The sequence below is a fragment of the Phyllobates terribilis genome, unplaced genomic scaffold (genome assembly GCF_046119375.1).
Source record: "Phyllobates terribilis strain yellow unplaced genomic scaffold, ASM4611937v1 Scaffold_3__8_contigs__length_932513732, whole genome shotgun sequence".
Taxonomy (NCBI): domain Eukaryota; kingdom Metazoa; phylum Chordata; class Amphibia; order Anura; family Dendrobatidae; genus Phyllobates; species Phyllobates terribilis.
The window spans coordinates 195,379,882-195,398,203 of record NW_027362763.1 but is presented as its reverse complement, the minus strand read 5'-3'; the positions used below and the strand labels follow the sequence as shown (position 1 = coordinate 195,398,203).

Below are 18,322 nucleotides of genomic sequence, written 5' to 3'. Positions count from 1 at the left end.
TATACACATTTTCAACTCCAAGCTATATAACCTTGAATGCTTATTGGCTGAAGCAGATCAGGTGATGTGTATTTGTGTAACCCAACCCCACTTGTCAAGGTGTGCAGAATTATTGGGCAGCTTGTTTTCCTCAGGCAAAATGGTCCAAAAAGAAAATTTACCCGACTCTGAAAAGTAAAACATTGTCACAAAAAATGTGTTGAGAACAAAGATGAACAATAACTGCTGAAGGTTTGAGAAAGATCGAACGTGAAGCGAAAAGGAAGCCATTATCCTCCAGTACTGTCATATTCTCTAACTGCAGCCCAGAAGTACAAAGTGTTCAGTGCTCAGAGACATGGCCGAGGTAAGGAAGGCTGAACCCGACCACCACTGAGCAAGACACAGAAGTACAAGGTGTTCAGTGCTCAGAGACATGGCCGAGGTAAGGAAGGCTGAGCCCAACCACCACTGAGCAAGACACAGAAGTACAAGGCGTTCAGTGCTCAGAGACACGGCCGAGGTAAGGAAGCTGAGCCCGACCACCACTGAGCAAGACACAGAAGTACAAGGTGTTCAGTGCTCCGAGACATGGCCGAGGTAAGGAAGGCTGAGCCCAACCACCACTGAGCAAGACACAGAAGTACAAGGCGTTCAGTGCTCAGAGACATGGCCGAGGTAAGGAAGGCTGAGCCCAACCACCACTGAGCAAGACACAGAAGTACAAGGCGTTCAGTGCTCAGAGACATGGCCGAGGTGAGGAAGGCTGAACCTGACCACCACGGAGCAAGACACAGAAGTACAAGGTGTTCAGTGCTCAGAGACATGGCCGAGGTAAGGAAGCTGAGCCCGACCACCACTGAGCAAGACACAGAAGTACAAGGTGTTCAGTGCTCAGAGACATGGCCGAAGTAAGGAAGGCTGAGCCCGACCACCACTGAGCAAGACACAGAAGTACAAGGTGTTCAGTGCTCAGAGACATGACCGAGGTAAGGAAGCTGAGCCCGACCACCACTGAGCAAGACACAGAAGTACAAGGTGTTCAGTGCTCAGAGACATGGCCGAGGTAAGGAAGGCTGAACCTGACCACCACGGAGCAAGACACAGAAGTACAAGGTGTTTAGTGCTCAGAGACATCGCCGAGGTAAGGAGGCTCAAACCTAACCACCACTGAGCAAGACACAGAAGTACAAGGCGTTCAGTGCTCAGAGACATGGCCGAGGTAAGGGAGGCTGAAACTGACCACTACTGAGCAAGACACAGGAGTACAAGGTGTTCAGTGCTCAGAGACATGGCCGAGGTGAGGAAGGCTGAACCTGACCACCACGGAGCAAGACACAGGAGTACAAGGTGTTCAGTGCTCAGAGACATGGCCGAGGTGAGGAGGCTGAAACCGACCACCACTGAGCAAGACACAGACGATGAAACATCAGTACTGAGCCAAGAAGTATCTGAAGACAGGTTTTTCAAAGGTTTTTTTGACTGATGATATGAGAGTGACTCTTGATGGACCAGATCAGTAAAGGGCACAGACCTCCACTTCCACTCAGACACCAGCATGGTTGAGGTGGAGTACTGATATTGGCTGGTGTTAAAGTTATTAAAGATAAGATTGTTGGGCCTTTTCGGGTTGACGATGGACTCAGTTTTAAAAGACAATTTGTTCTATCACTGCATCTTTCAAGAAAACCATGATTTTGATGCAGGACAATGCTCCATCACATGCATCAAAGTCTTCACTGCTTGGCTGCCAGTAAAAGCCTTAATGACACGGCCCCTTCCTCACCTGACCTAAATCCTATTGAGAACTTGTGGCCCTTCTTAAACAGGAGATTTACAGTGAAGGAGAACAGTCACCTCTCTGATCAGTGTCTAGGAGGCTGGGGTTGGTGTTGCCCAAAAAGTTTATTAACCACAAATTGAGAAACTGATAGTGAACAAGCCTGATAGGTCGCAAAGACTTAGATATCTAGGTCTTTGCGACCTATCAGGCTTGTTCACTATCAGACTTTTGATATCTAATGGCTTCCACTTTCGGCAGTGATCGTTAGATTGATATATGCAGATCTTTTATTGTGAACCCAAGGGCTTTCCCTACAATATGTTTATGTCCTGTCAATCAAATCTGCAATAAAAGTCAGATGATTAGTGGCCCTGGGGTTAGAGGAGCGCTCCCACAGGATTCCAGGACTACCATCTATTTCAATGTAGGGGGACTATGCCCCTATGGTGACACAGCATGGGGCTTTCATCCATACAAGCCTGGAGCCATTAGGGAGGTTTCTCACAAAACAGTTCTTGGTGCATGTTTTTGAACCATTCGACAGAAGTGGATCCATCTCTACTGGGCCTTTATACAAAAGCTAATTTTCTTACAACAGCAGGAACATCAAGTTTGTGGTTTTGCCAGTCAATTGTACACTAATTAAAATAAACATAAAATATGACAATATATAAAGTCACAAATATACATAAAAACGAGAACTTCTATAATTCACATGATATCTGAGCACTTAGTAAGAAGAGGCGAGTATGCCATCTTCACCTGAATCGGGAGAAGCTATTGCTCCTCATCCTTGTACTTTGTCACTGAAGGATCATCTGATGGCATTGTGGTAATACTTAAAGCTTCTGATGCCAAATAAAGTATGGCAGACAGAGCCGTCCTAGGTCAGTGTGACAGACGCTAGGGGCAGCAGGCGGAGCAGGTGACAGCGCTGACAAAGGTCAGTGGAGGGAGAGGCTATTAAAAAAGCCAAGTTGTCTTTTCAGCTGCTGGAACAGAGAAGTGGAAATTGTACAACAGTAACAATCCTAAACCTCAGTCCCACGTCCTGTCCACAGGTCTGCAAACACCTGCCCTGTCCCATCAAGCAAGGTAACAAGAGGGATATCACGGCTCCCTCAGGCACCAAAGCACTGAGCACCCATATAGCTGTGCCCTGAGCAGGGCTAATGGAAGGAAGAAGAAAAAGGAGCAAAATGACCACCAGTGTACAGTCCCTGTGGTGTTGTATGCCACTCCTCCACTAAATAATTTAACAAACCAGTAAGTCAACAACTCTCCTCTTAGTAGTGATCCCGGTAGAAAGGCTCGGCACCAGCAACAAGAGAAAAGCCACCAACTGACCTCCAGAAGGGCCACTGTACCACAGAGAGAAGAAAAGCCACCGCCTGACCTCCAGAAGGACCACCACAGAGAAGAGAAAAGTCACTGACTGACCTCCAGAAGGGCCCCCGCCCCACAGAGAAGAGGAAAGCCACCGACTGACCTCCAGAAGGGCCCCTGCACCACAGAGAAGAGGAAAGCAACCAAATTACTTTCAGAAGAGACACTGCACCACAGACAAGAGGAATACCACCGACTAACCTCCAGGAGGGCCACTGCACCACACACAAGAGAAAAACCACCGGTTGACCTCCAGAAGGGCCACTGCTTCACAGACAAGAGGAAAGCCACCGACTGACCTCCAGAAGGGCCACTGCACCACAGACAAGAGGAAAGCCATCAACTGACCTCCAGAAGGGCCACTGCACCACAGACAAGAGAAAAGCCACTGATTGACCTCCAGAAGGGCCACCGCACAACAGACAAGAGAAAAGCCACTGACTGACCTCCAGAAGGGGCATTGCACCACACGCAAGAGGAAAGCAACCAAATTACTTCCAGAAGGGACACTGCACTACAGACAAGAGGAATACCACCGACTAACCTCCAGAAGGGCCACTGCAGCCCAGAGAAGAGGAAAGCCACCGACTGACCTCCAAAAGGGCCACTGCACCACAGACAAGAGAAAAGCTACCAATTAACCTCCAGCAGAAGGGCCAATGCACAAGCTTTTCACAGGACTGACCAAGTGACTTTAACCACCTCTTCTCAGCCCATTTTTCCAATTACCCCTTTCGAAACGGTCAATATTTCATGACAAGGGCACTGAAAACCACTCTTAAATGTCAAGAGGCACAGAATATTATTAACAAAGGTACAACCTAGAAAACATTTCTGCCATATCTCTATCACATAAATGACCAAAATTAAACTGCCCCTTAATAGGATTCCAAAACTCTTTGGTGTGGTTTACTGGTCTCTGTATAAATATTTTTATTTGTGTCATGGCTAAGTCCAGTCAAGTGTATACAAAAAGCACAAGACACTGATACATTACATTCATAAAAATTTGGATAGTGTATTTCTTAGTCTCTCCTAGAGGAGAAAGTAGATGTACATGTACATACACACTGCATGGCCACCAGATTCGTGACACCTGCCGTTTCATGATGTGATCTTCTTCCCTGCATGATATTTAGACAAGCGACCCTGGAGTGCAGCAGAAAATAAAATGAGCAAGTTCTGTGTGGATCAGAGTCAGCGTGGATCAGAGTCAGCGAGGATCAGAGTCAGCGAGGATCAGAGTCAGCGAGGATCAGAGTCAGCGAGGATCAGAGTCAGCGAGGATCTACAATAGAATGTGAACATGAAGCAGTCGCTGTGACTGTGAACGAGCAGGGGTAATTTACAGCTTGCACTGCCCTAGGTACTGAGCTGGAATTCACCCCACAAAGGGCTATTTACTCTTGCCAATTATTGCTAATTTTTGAACAACTGTAAAAAGGCAAATGCAGAGGTCCAGAAAACTTAGACCCCCATGCACAGACTGTTCACTACTGATCAGTGCAGGTCCCAGAAGTCGGTCCTCCACCGATCAGCAAGTTATCACCTATTGTACAGACACGTTATAACTTGTTTTTATTAGACAACCACTTTAAATAGTTACTAAATAATTCCGACAAACTGTGATTAAATAACATTGTTACTAAATACCAAAACTAATAAATAGCAACTGCTATACTGTGAACGGATAACATCACTACACAGTGACAATACCACCCTTTTACTACAGAACGCCAACATACTGAATTAGGCCTTAATCGGATTTCACAGATGGAACATATACCCATTATAGTCTATGGAGCTCTTCATATGACTTTTTTTGGGGGATTACCCAGGGTTCACACGTTAAAAAAAAAAAAAAGTAGTTCTATCTGCTTTTGATCTGTGTTGCAGGTTAGTTGACAATGCTAGATAATGAATCAGTGCAAAACAACCTAGAGCATTTGGATGTAATTATGTGATGTCCATTTGTTCACTGTTTCAAGGCCTCATTCACACGGACGTATTTAAACACGTACATGAAAAACATGGTACTCTTGAAATCAGTGTATCATCAGTGTTGGTGCGATGTCCATTTTTACCATCAGTGTTGGATCTGTATGTCTATTTTTATCATCAGTGTGTCATCAGTGTACGGTCCGTGTGTCCGCTTTTACCATCAGTGTTTTTCACAGATGGATAAATAAATTACAAAGCTTCTTCTATACTTTGCAATGTCAATCACAGAAGCACACAGACTGAACTCTGATGCCATCCTTCTGCTGTACGTGTTTATTACAGACCCATAGACTTGTACTGGCCCTTTTCATCCATGATACAGTAGTAAAACGAACCTGTCGCTGTGAGATTTGCATGGACACATGGTTCTGTGAAAAAACACGGACATGTGAACAGCTCCATAAATTATTATGAGTACATGTTCTACCCATGAAAGAAAATGGATAGAACAAGTACATGCTACATGGACACCTGGCTGAGGCCTACTGGATAGGAGACGCTTGGAAACTTTTTTCGTATGAGAAAAATGGATGCTACACGGAGCGGAAAAACAGATCCAGCACAATGGTGAAAACAATGTCACTTTTTGTCTTCGTATGCAAAAACAAGAAAGAAAAAAATTAAGGCCTAAGGCTTGCTTCACTAGGGTCAGAATTTTAATTCCCAGTTCCGTTATGGAACAGAACTAAATTCATACAAATGATCTGTCTCATGGCGGACACGTTGGAGTCACTAGCCCCGATAGTTCTGCATAGTCGGCTTTCCCTTCTGGTGAAAACGATGGAAGGTGTGAATGAGCCTCTTAGTGAAGGATCCAACCTCGGTGTGAATACAGCCTTATAGCCCTGAGCGTCTGGATTACAGCGAGTTTATCTATTCTAAAGCATTTAGCTCCGGAGGGGCAATGATAATTGCTAGCAGCGAGAGGTCACGTTGTGTGCTTCTATAGCAGTAATATGAGGGCTGCAGTTTTATGATGAAGTATATGTAATGGTGCATTACACTCATTTAAAATGGAGGGTTTTTCATGTGGACTGCAGGAAAGCAGGGTGGTGACATTTCTAGGTGCTGGAATTGTTTGGCTATGTTCCTTGCACCCAGTTTTCCCAGACACAGAGACAAGTGGAGTATGAAAGAAATTGCACATTAAAAAACTACAATGTATAATGTTCCTACAATGTGCAAAGTATCAGGAGAAGGAGGCTCAGAACATGGAGCACTATGAAGAACTACACCTGAACTCAGCAGCAGCTGCTCCCTGGTGACTCCGCTGCGGCCCCCTCTACTGGAGCACCACCCCCGAGGGACCAACAAGACTAGGGCCATACTAGCTACTGACAATGTCTTCCAGGACTGCCGGGGACGTGGATTGAGAGAAGTAGATCGCTCCCTCAGAAAATGGTCTGAAAATGGGAAAAAATACTATTAAGTGATAAGTGTCTTGAGTTGTTGGGACCCTCAGAAAGCTGGGTGATAATGGCTGCGGGGCTGCATAGCAATTAGCTAATGTGAAGTATTTGTACGTTGGTGCCAGGACAGTGCGTAGCATCGGTCGGCCATGACAAGAGATCGGTGCATTGAGCGGCTTCCTCTGAAGCTGCAGACCATGTTTTACTCCCAATCCTTCCCCCGATTAAGACTCTGGTTTCACTTGATAGACCAGCTGGAAGCAAGAGAAGAGGTAGGAGAAAAAAAAAAAGAGTGACTGTCGACTGGAGACGCCCCCTGCAATGCGCTGCCTTAGGCACTGGCCTTGTGGTTATTACAGCCCTTCGAACGAGGCACGGTCATCAATGCTAGACTAGCAGTGGAGCTTATTTCAAAGACTGCCAACCTTGTCCAATGGTACCAAGAGCGTGCGGAGAATGGCTTGATCACACATCCAGCAAAGGGGAACTTATGGACGACTCAGAGGAGAATGTCAAGAATTGTTCTGCCAAAAAAGCAATACGAAGTCAAGCAAATTGGAGTCGAATACAATCCTGGTGTTCCAACTACAGCACAACTCTCATTGTTACCTAGTATGGATGGGCATAGCAGCAGGCAACCCGTACATGTGCCATTGGCGTCTAATGGAGATAGAAAAACAAAGGGCCCGATTCATCAGTTGTGATTTTTTTAAGTCACTTGGAGTGGTGTACTACAAGAGCAGCACTAGGAGTGCCGCTATCATTTTTCAAAGCTGGGAGGTATTCCCAACAAAAAACAATTCAATAAGTGAAAAACACAAAAAACTTAGCTTGACCATACCCAAAGTCTATTCACATCCCCTCCATAATGCCGTTTAGGCCAAACCCACAATGCAGCTAGACATGGCTGGCACTCATGGATTTCATTAAGGCAAGAGTCAGATAGATGGTCTTATAACTCGAACGGGGATCGTAACGTAATGCTCGGACTGGCCATCAGCTCTCCCGAGCCACGTGTGACAGCTGCATAGAGAGAGATACATGGTGTCACACTGTGGTTGGGAGAGCCGATGGCCAGTCGGAGCATTACGTTGCGATCCTCATCCGATTTATACAGCTGCCTGACTCTTCCTTAACATTAGGGCTACATGGCCTCTTTCGTTCCAACTCTTTGCGACTGCCTTGTCACGGTAATGTGACCCAATTCGCTTGCATTATGCTGTGATGTACAGAGATCTTTGGCCAGGCGACCTGTGTTGTGGCCAGTCGCTGTGTAGCCCCAGCCTTATTAATTATCGTGCAGATCCTTTGGCCATGTTCACATTTTGTTGCGGTGTTAGTATAAGGAACCACAATGCTTGGCTGGATCAGACTTTCCGACAGATTCCGATATGGTGACTGTTTTGACGGGAACATTAGCGGCTCACAAAGCACGCGGCAGACAAACAATAACATGGTCACGTCAGCAGCTCCACGCTAATCTGGGCGCAGGAGACGCTTCTCTGTGGTTTCTTTACACAGGACCTGGCAGCGCAAACTGGAATGTGAGGAATTTGCAGCTTTTAACAATCTTCCCCGATAACATCATCGCTGTACAACAGTCAGCAGCTCGAGGTGAAATAACAATCTGACTACTATTCCCCTGATGAACCATAGGTGCAGCTGAAACCATAACATGTCCCCTATCAACTATATTGCCAAATGCCTTTGCTCTCTTCCTGCCAGAGACATTACAGATATTGCGAGATTCAGGAAGCGGCCGTTACACAGATGATACATGCACACACTGTCTGCTGCAGGTACAACCCTGCCATATTATTCAGGGCCCATAATCTTCAAGTTACAAGTGCAAAGACAGTGGGCACGCAGAGCTGACAATGAGCTAACGAAGAGATCACATCCGCACAGTCCATGGACATAGACGTTTCAACATGCAGATGAAAGGCATGTTCTGCTGAAACATGCACATACCGGCTATGACACAGCTGCCTGCTCTACTGGCTTTATAGCCTTCTAGGGAAAAGTTCAGTTTTCTGTGCCTAGAACCGTATCTAAAAGCACGGCCCAAAACAGTAGGGTTTGTTGTTACCCACCTGACGCCCAGAACCTAAGAACATGCCAAGCTGGCACCTGCGGGAGATGACTCCCATAGCTGAGACTGCAGGACTATGGGGCAACCCTGGTCTATATGGAAGCCTCAATATCCATCAGTCCCGTCACAGTCATCCATTGCCAAATCACAAGAAGGGGGTAAAAAAAGACCCTTAGAGTATATACCCTTTTAAAAATACAAATTTTTATTAAGTCATTTAAAATAGTACATATAAATCAATAATAACTAAGAGGCTGCTAAGCATGGATGTAGGGAACACCTAATTCAGTAAAAGCAGCATGTGAACACCGTACATTGCACATGTAGTTCAGAAAGCACTTCTGATATACTCTAATAACAAGCGTTTACTTTCCCCAATACATTTCAACTGGAGAGATCTTGATAACCAATGGTGTACTTACATCAGTGTGCAACTGAAAGTTGAGGTGTACCCACCGCCCCAACGCACGTTTCGTTCAAAACTTCAGCAGCTCATTTAGGCAGTTCATTTTTAGGCCTTGTTCACACAAGCTTGGTTTCCTCTTTTCTTGATGACCGAGTCCACACCAAATCACAGAGACATGACTGATCAAAGTAACAAATTACCTTGCCAATGCAAGTCTATGGTTTCGTTTGTATTCATGCGCAGGTCTATTTTCAGGTTTGTTCAACTGGGGAAGATTGAAAAAAATTTCTTCTAGTGGTCAAATTTCTGTTGCGGAGACTAGCGACTCTGCAAAAGAAATTGACATGCTGCGGTCCTGAAAGACACACTGCATGCCAATTTCCGCAGGTGATCATCAGCCTTAGATGCACGCATAGTGGACATGGTATTTCTAGAGATCCCATCCACTATGCTATAACATCTGGACGGTGCGGGTTTGACGCTGCATAAATACGCAGCTTAAAACCGCAACATCTCTTGACCGTGTGCACATACCCTTACTCATAAGAAAAATAAATTATGAAACACTGATAGTAAAAACAGACACACTGACCAAACACGGATCTGAGAAAAATCAGCGATGTCTGAGCCCTGACTGTGGCTGTTCTTCTGACTACACTGACAATACACTGTACATTGGAAGCATCGCGCACACAGGAATACATGCCTATATCAATATACCCGTTCTGTTTACTTACTTATTTACCAGATCCTCAGCGCACCCAGAATACAGCCGCAGAACAATGACAGCGTACAAGAAGTATGGAGACCATTGCACTGGTGTACGTCCTAAGCCAATATTTACTGTAGATATCATAGGTCGGTGACTGTAAGGCTGTGCACAAACCCCATTTATGGCCTCCAGCCTCACAACATCCTTTACACATTTCACAGTGTTGTGTGCATAGCTTGTACACAAGGGCGGTAATGCTCCCTAACATAAACTACACAAACTATGCTTCTACCGGACCCTGCTGGGTACCATGGGGTGCACAGGTACATTCTCCGACAACAGTTTCAGAGTAGGGCTGTGGAGTCGGTAAGCCAAACCCCAACTCCTCAATTTCCTTGACTTCCGACTCCACAGCCCTGACTCACTACTGAGCATGTACATAAAGTGCAGCACAGATTCATCTCCACTAAAAGCCGAGATCCTTAGATCAGGAATAGAACATTTCATAACTTTCCCAAATTCTTATGAGAACATTTACAGCACATCCAGCACTGAACAACAGAACCCAATGTATTATATATTTTAGGAGTCGGTCCATTTTATACAGACTCCATCTCTCACCGACTCCACAGCCCTGCTTTCAGGAGTAGTTTTTATAACCAAAATTCTCCGACTGTAACTTGAGCCAATAAGTCATATGGCTTTGTGCAAGGGGCAAATCCATGTTCCATGCCATGTAACAAGTTCATCATCACCAGGATTTTGCCAATAGGGATGAACGGACCTGTGGATGTTCGGGTTTATCTGAACTTTAGTCCAAAGTTCAGTTACCAAAACTCTACCTGAACCCCATAGAAGTCAATGGGGACCCGAACAGTCACTCGCTCACTCACTCTGTTTCTTTAAATGACATCTCCCTTCTATAATTTTATGACTATCAGGTCACAAAGTGAAGTAAAGGGATGTTCACACCAGGGCTGTGGAGTCGGTAAGCCAAATCTCCGACTCAGCCTCCTCAATTTCCATGACTCCGACTCCACGACTCCGACTCCCTCATACATTGCTCATGTTTAAGTGATAAATTTACTGTAGCACAGATTCATCTCAGCTAAAAGTCTAGACCCTTAGATCAGGAATAGGACATTTCATAACTTTCCCAAATTCTTATGAAAAAAATATTCCCCACAAACTGCACTGAACTACTGTACCCAATTTATTATATATTTTAGGAGTCTGAGTCAGTCCATTTTATACCGACGTCACCAAAATGGACACAGATTCCGACTCCACGGCCCTGATTCACACGACGTCTTTCAGACGCTGCAGTACCTGCTGAGTTTATAAAGCAGTGCATGTTCTTGTTTTGGGAATGCCCATAGTTCTGAATCTGACACCCCGGCTCTTCCTATTACGCCAGGAATGTGCATCACATCAAGTATCTTTCATAAGGTTTAATTTAGAAAGGATGTGATTGGGATAGTCACACCATCCAACCGGCAGTCTGAATGGGCATTTCATGAAAAAGTTGTGTCGTCTTCCAAGTAATTTATTTTTTATAATCAAAAAGTCTGAAAAATACAGGCTATAGGACATAAACCAAAAATAATGTAGTACTCAGTGCCAGCCATGACGGCTGCTAGCACACTGATAGCTACCACCTGTCCGTATTATGCAAGTAGTTGGCACAGGACCTTTCCATCATCCATGAAACAAATTATCCATGCAAGCTGAGCAAAGATAAGCGACCATTAATCTCCTAAGCGCCGGGTACTTGTGTACACGGTTAGAACTAAATGCGCCAGTTATTGTCCTACTTATGGGATGTTTACCAAGGTGTTACATTGTGTGACCGCTATTATCATGGTGAAACCAATGGCAGCACTGCTATATAATGGGCACAATATTATACCCTCCTCAACATGAAAATTGGAACACCAAGAAGAAGTCGTGGACTTATGGAAATCACAGGCTGGATAGACATGGTAATGATATGCAAATGATGAAAAAAAGGGAAGCATGATCACCAGGTGCAGATATCCCCGCACTTACACGTCTGGGCTGCCATCAATGATTTAATGGTTGTCTGAGGAAAGTTATGCTACACTAGATGCACTTGGACATGGAAATCATCAAGATCCACTGCTGGCAGCTCCCGTTATAACTGCGGACCAGTGACGTGCCAGATGTGATGGAACACAAGTCCAACATGAGCCACTGGAGGTCATGGCAGCACATTGAGACAATGCAGGCTGCTCAAAGTAGCACGAGCAACACGCAGCTTGGTGTGGTGTTGAAATATGGCTCCTCTTCTTTAAAAGATACAATTGAATAAAGCAGCAGCGCTTCAGGAAGTCATATTCGGATCCCTGCCTCATTCTCTCATGTGGTCTGTAAGAAGACGCTAACACAGCACGATATCATTTCAGTCTTTCAGCACAAGAGCAGGCTCAGCACTGGCTACACAGATACAGATACATCGGCCACCAAGGATACTTTGGAAAGTGTAAATACCGCTGGTTCCATCATTAATCCATTCTGTACTTCAAGTGAAATTGGACGTCAAATTCCGATTCTAAGGCGTCCACACAAACCTTCAGAAGGCATTTATACAACACTGGGCTACAAGCCCAATGTCCAGCTACAGGTGATCAATGGAACAAAGGCTATCGCCTATCGAAACGCGCGTTGGGGTGCGTGGTTTGGGCAATAGGAAGATCTTTACACTATGCAGGGTCAGTAATCCTTATTTTCTATATCTTCGAGACTTTTACATCCAGTTGGTTGTATTAATATTTTATTGCTAGTCAGTTGCACTTTGCACTATCATTATTAATAATTATTTATTGCAATTATACAAAACTAATAATCATGTGGTACGTTTTAGAATTTGTTCTTTCTGACCTTTTCTTTTTGATTTTTCCATTATGCAATATAACTCCTGTCTGCTGCCCAGCCTTCAAGGCTTTTAATTGTGTTTAATGTCATTTTATGTTTTAAGCCAATGATTTTAATAAAGTTTATTATATTTGGTAATTTGTGCTTATTATTCTCATTTTCATAATTGGGTATTCCTTGGTTATACAAGACGACAAGGGAGGTCTATCCTCATCAGCGATGAACCACGCTTTTGTCTTGGACATAACGATAGTAGGAGATAGGACGCAGTCTCCGGCCCAATCGGTCCCACTCCTGGGATTATGGTGTTGCAAAAAAAAAACCACATCTCAGCTTTACAGTGATTTAGTAGAACCATTATGCGGCCATTTTTCCACATAAGAATGCGAGGCTACATGTTGCTCGTACGGCTGTGAGCAGCCTGTGTGACCTAAACGTGTTACCATGGCCTACAGTGTCTCCGGTCTTGTCTCCCATTGAGCACATCTTGGATGTCATTGGTCGGATCTTGGTGATTTGCATTGCTCAAGTGCAATATTTCCATGTTTTCACCATTTGCACATCATTAACATGTCTATGCATCCTGTGATTTCCATAAACCCATGAATTTTCCATCATGGTGTTGCAATTTCAATGTTGAGACGTGTAAAAATAAGCCTGTAAGAGTAAACGAGAGGAAAATGAAAATGCGAGTATAAAGGCTCCTGACCGAGTATGTTGTCTGGACATGTCTGTTTACATAAATTCTTATATTTCTCAGGTAATAAGTTCTATAAAAAAAAAAAATTAAAAAAAACCTCTGTGAATATGTGATTTGCATACATGTGGTCAAGAGCTGACTGGGTGGGCACAGCAGTGCTCAATGCAATTGTACAGAACGAGGTCGGATACAGTCTAGTCGGAATGTGGCTGGTAGTATGCAAACCACATACCTGCTGTCGGCGCCCGAGAATCCTCACAGCGTGCAGTGTGCGCGATGTAAGGATTCACAAGTCTGCAGTCACACAGAGCGACTGCAGACTTGTAGCCTAAAGCCGGACAACTCCTTTAAGCATTGCACTCCTTGCCTAGGAAACCAACTACCTCTGCTAGACTGCAGCGGTGGCCAATAATCCAGGCAAGGAGCACTAAACAATACAATTAAAAATCCCTCTGTTCTTGACAATGAAGACTTTTAGCAACATTTAAATTTGCTAATTTTTACAAGCACGTTGCAGTTTTACCCATTTAATCTAATGAGAATAATTAAACATCTGGAGTTTGCTACTGTAGAAGGAAAGGGAATATTGCTTCTCACTCTTTACCTACTTTGTACAGTACATGCTCAGGAGCGACGTTCTAATGTGTAACGACAAGGAGAAAGTATCCGCATTAAGGCTTGAACTTCACGCCATCATATAGTAGAAGGCAAATTCACCTTAAGATATATAAAAAGAAGTGTCTAAAGCAACTAGGAGTGAGAAGATCTTACACTGTGGTGGATTTCCTTCAGCGCCTCCCAGCACTGTATACAGGGACTTCTCTCCGATCAGAACACCAAGACTCATGTACTGAAAAGAAGAAGTGTGAAGAGGAAGTATGACTGCAGGAGTGAGCGGAGAAAGAGAGGAAGACCAGCAGCCCTGGTAACACCACCTCATCCTGTGTTACGCTGCCAGGATCCTGCTAGGCACAGAACAATGGCCGACCATTATTCCCTGTGCGGGAGCGGAGCAGGACTGATGATATGGCAGCTGAAAATCCAATGCTTTCCAAACGAACAGAAAATATAGGTTACTAGAAAAACAACGAAATCTAACCTCCCATAAGTGTCAAGGTGTCTGTGAAAGCGGGTGACACAGATGACTAATATGGCTGCAATTATTAGACGCGGATACAGTGATACGAGCCATCGTCTCCCCACTAAAGATTCATAACTAGACCAGGGCGTCCTGCAGGGCTGTAAGGAAGCCGGTGTATTATGTATCATGGTCCCAGCAGCTGATCAGGATTCGGACACATGCACCGATGGGACCATAGATTATAATGGTGCTGGCAGAGCTAATGTGCTCTGTGACAAGTTTAATTTTCGGGCATATACACCTACTGGAGGTGGACACTCAGATGTGGTAGTCAGCATGTAGGTGTCAGCCTCCAGTAGGTGTATATGCCCGAAAATTAGGCCTGTCAGAGAGCATGTTAGCTCCGCCAGCACCATTATAATCTATGGTCTCATCGGCGCATATGTCCGAATCCCATTTTGGGGGGTGGGTTCAGACGTAAGCCCCGATGGGACCCACTAAACACAATGTGAAAGCCCCCTTAGGCCTTATTCTGTTTTTCACATACGAGTTCTATCCACGATTTTTACTCATAGGCCACATTCACACGTTCAGTATTTGGTCAGTATTTTACCTCAGTATCTGTAAGTCAAAACCAGGAGTGGGTGATAAATACAGAAGTGGTGACGAGTTTCTATTATACTTTTCCTCTGATTGTTCCACTCCTGATTTTGGCTTACAAATACTGAACGTGTGGATAAGGCCTTAATCTATATTGGGTAAGTGTTCTACGTAGCTGTTCACATGTGAGATTTTTCTTTTTTTTTTTTGAGAACTGCAAAGATCCATATGCTGTAATACAAGTCTATGAGTCCATGGAAAATCTGGCCAGCACTGCCGCCATCCTCGTCACATCGGAGCGCTGTCTGATTTTCAGGTTTGTCTATTATAAGTAGCTTAAGAAACCTTCAGAGACGCAAAAGTATCCCCCCAAACTGATGGTAAAAACTGACCAAAGATCAGATAGATATCGGCCTGTTCATGTGAAAAAAAATCACTGCCGTCTGAGAGTCCTTAAGCTCAAACATTGTTTGATTTCCATTGGTGGTCTGGCACTGGGTGGGTTTTCTTACCTCTGACAGCAGGTGCAGTGTGTGCCGCCTATATACACAGCCATATGCTGCCTATAGGCTCCTATTATACACATATACCACACTGAATTCTTTTATATTATAGGAATAATGCAGCAGAGTAAGGCTCTGTTCACATGTGTATTTGGGAATTCTGTTTGTTCCATTTTCTGAGCAGAGAAATGAAATTCATCCCAAAATGAACCAGTGTTCTAACAGATACAAAGGAAAGTAGAGGGGTCCCATTGATTATTACGGGGTCTGTTGTCTGTGTCGTTATGGGTCAATTATAACGGAGGAAAAAGTTCTGCATGATGTGGAAAACAGAAGTGAGACAAATCCCATAATAACGGGGCCCCGTCTCCGGTTTCTATCAATAAGTGACCGGATCCACTTTAGCCGCAAATTCAGTTTGTCCCTAAAACTAACAGAGAAAATGATCTCCTAAAAAACCATCCCTGAGCCAGAGGCAGAAATATCATTGGGGCAACCGCATGGGGGCCCAAGAGGTCAAGGGCCACGTCCACCTCCAAAGCAGCTCTGTCAAAGACAGAACTATTTGGCTACATAGGGCCCATATACTGTCCTTATACAGGGGCAGTCTCTGAAAGTGACCTGAACAGGACAAACAGAAAAGAATGCCAGAAGGGCCCTCTGTATACGCAGGAGCGGCTGCAGGGCCCTATACACAGGCTGGCGGTGTCCTGCCACATCTGCTTCATAGAATAAGAGGGTATGTGATCAGTCAGACTAGAGAGGTAACTAAGCTCCCACCAAACAAGCAGAGTCATGGCACCACTCGGGAGACGGAGTGCCCTATACACTAGGGGGGTCTGCCCTCCACACTAAGGGATCTGCCCTTCCAGCTAAGGTGGTCTGCCTTGAGATAGAAATCATCGCCAGCTTTATCTTTCCTGGGGCACAGGATGGGTTAGCTGTGCCCAAAGACAGTGGCCAAGGCAAAGTGGCGTATTGATGCCCCCTGGCACTCGCCCCCCTCTGCCTATACCCCGGTCAGAAGCACCCAGCGTGCAGGGAGCACTATGGACATAACAGCCCGGCGTACCCCCGATGTGCAGCCATGTACACTGTTCCTGATGGAGCCACCAGGCAGCAGATACAATCGTGCAGACGGTCCGGATGATCAGCGATCAGGGGTCGCAGAGCGCTGTGGAGCCGGCAGTGCGCGGAGGACGCAGGAATGCGGAGTGTGCGGACAGATCCACAGCTGCTGGGGGAAACATCCCGATCGTGCCCAGAGTGAGGGCAGACGAGCGCTGCACAGACGCGGACAACAAGTCCCAGCAGCTAGGAGCGGCGCTTCCCGGCTGTGGCATGGAGGGGGCAGGGGCAGCTGTGAAGGCTCTTACCCCGCACTCACAGCGGTGCAGCCAGAAGTGAGCGGCAGCCGGACCCGGAGCCACATGAGGGGCGGGGACCACACAACACTCCCGGGAGAGTGACACCACACATGGAGCCCGGGAGCCCCGGACTGCGGACCCCCCGGCCGTGCACTTACCGGCAGCTGCGGAGACTGGAGCTCAAGTGCCTAAGCGCGTCCCCGCGCCGCGCGCCGCCCTCTTCGCTCACCCTGCGCGCCCCCGCCGTGCTCTCAGACGCGCGCTCCCGCTCCTCCCCCTTTCTTCTCACCCGTCTTGCTGACTTCTTCCTGCTCCGCCGCGGCTCCTCTTCCTGCCGCCCTCACCGGCCCGTGTTGTAGAGACACCTCTGTGTATCCGGTGCTGATGATGGGTGTGAGGGCGGAATAGGAGAAGTTCTGGGGAGATAAAGTCCCGGAGCCGATTACTCAGTGGCGTCAGTGCTTCCAGACTAGTGTGATGACTTTATACCTCTCCTCGCTATCATTATCATAGCAGGTTATAACAGCCAGGGATTTCCCGTTCTGTATGGAGGTGGTCAGTGACCCCTCTGCTCAGCAGCTATGGGAAGGCGGAGAGCTTCTCTGGACCTGGGCAGGGTGATATATGTGGGTAGTAATGAAGGTTTGTTTTGTGGTGATTTTTATAGCTTATTTTTTCTTTCTTTTTTTTAAGCAAAAACTTTTTAAAATCCTGCTTAGAAACTGCAAAAGACAGTGTGAACACACCCTGATGTGTAGGCATGCTGATTGTTTTCAGAGAGGAACGCCCAAGTTTTTAAAGAGTTTGTTTTTTAGTTTTTGAGAAGGATTTGATGAGTTTCTGCTCTAAGTACTCCTAGAAAAAGAAACTTTGTGCTGTGTTCACACTGAGGGTTTTTTCTTTCAGGAACTCAAAAACCATGAGTTTTTCAAGCAGAAGCTTCTTAAAGGGAATCTTTCAGTAGGATAAACCCTCCTAAGAGGTCATAGGAAGTGGAATAACATGACACCTTAATATCTGCGATACAATGTCTTATTCCTGAGACAGCCATGTTTTTATATCTAAATGAGCTGTAATGATCTTTGGGCCGGACATAGATCTCCCTGAAAATCTTCCCCTAGAGATTACTATAAATGAAAGGGGGTGTTACCAGGGTGAGACACGTAGAGCAGACTGTCAGTCATTACCTGTCTCACACTGGTAACATTCCCTTTCATTTATAATAAGCTCTGGAGGCAGATTCTCGGGGAGATCTATGTTCGGCCCATAGATCTTAGCTCATTTACATATTAAGAAAAATGTGTAATTCTCTGGAATAAGATCGGATCTCTGATAATCAAGGTATGTTATTCAGCTTCCTATGACCCACATGCCCATATAGATGACTTAGAAGGGTTCATCCTACTGT

At 45.4% G+C, this 18,322-nt stretch overlaps 1 protein-coding gene across 4 annotated transcripts in view; it reads right to left on the bottom strand.

The window, feature by feature from the left end:
* Positions 1 to 17,340, bottom strand: part of PIK3CB (phosphatidylinositol-4,5-bisphosphate 3-kinase catalytic subunit beta) — a 178,935-nt gene extending 161,595 nt beyond the window's left edge. For 2 of the 4 annotated variants that reach the window (XM_073674436.1, XM_073674433.1), the window contains exon 1: positions 17,073 to 17,204. The gene's annotated coding sequence lies outside the window, so the exon portion shown is untranslated. Of the gene's footprint in view, positions 1 to 14,134; positions 14,156 to 17,072 lie in introns of those variants that run through there. The other 2 variants (XM_073674434.1, XM_073674435.1) reach the window with 2 other exon arrangements.
* Between the last annotated feature and the right edge of the window lie 982 nt (positions 17,341 to 18,322).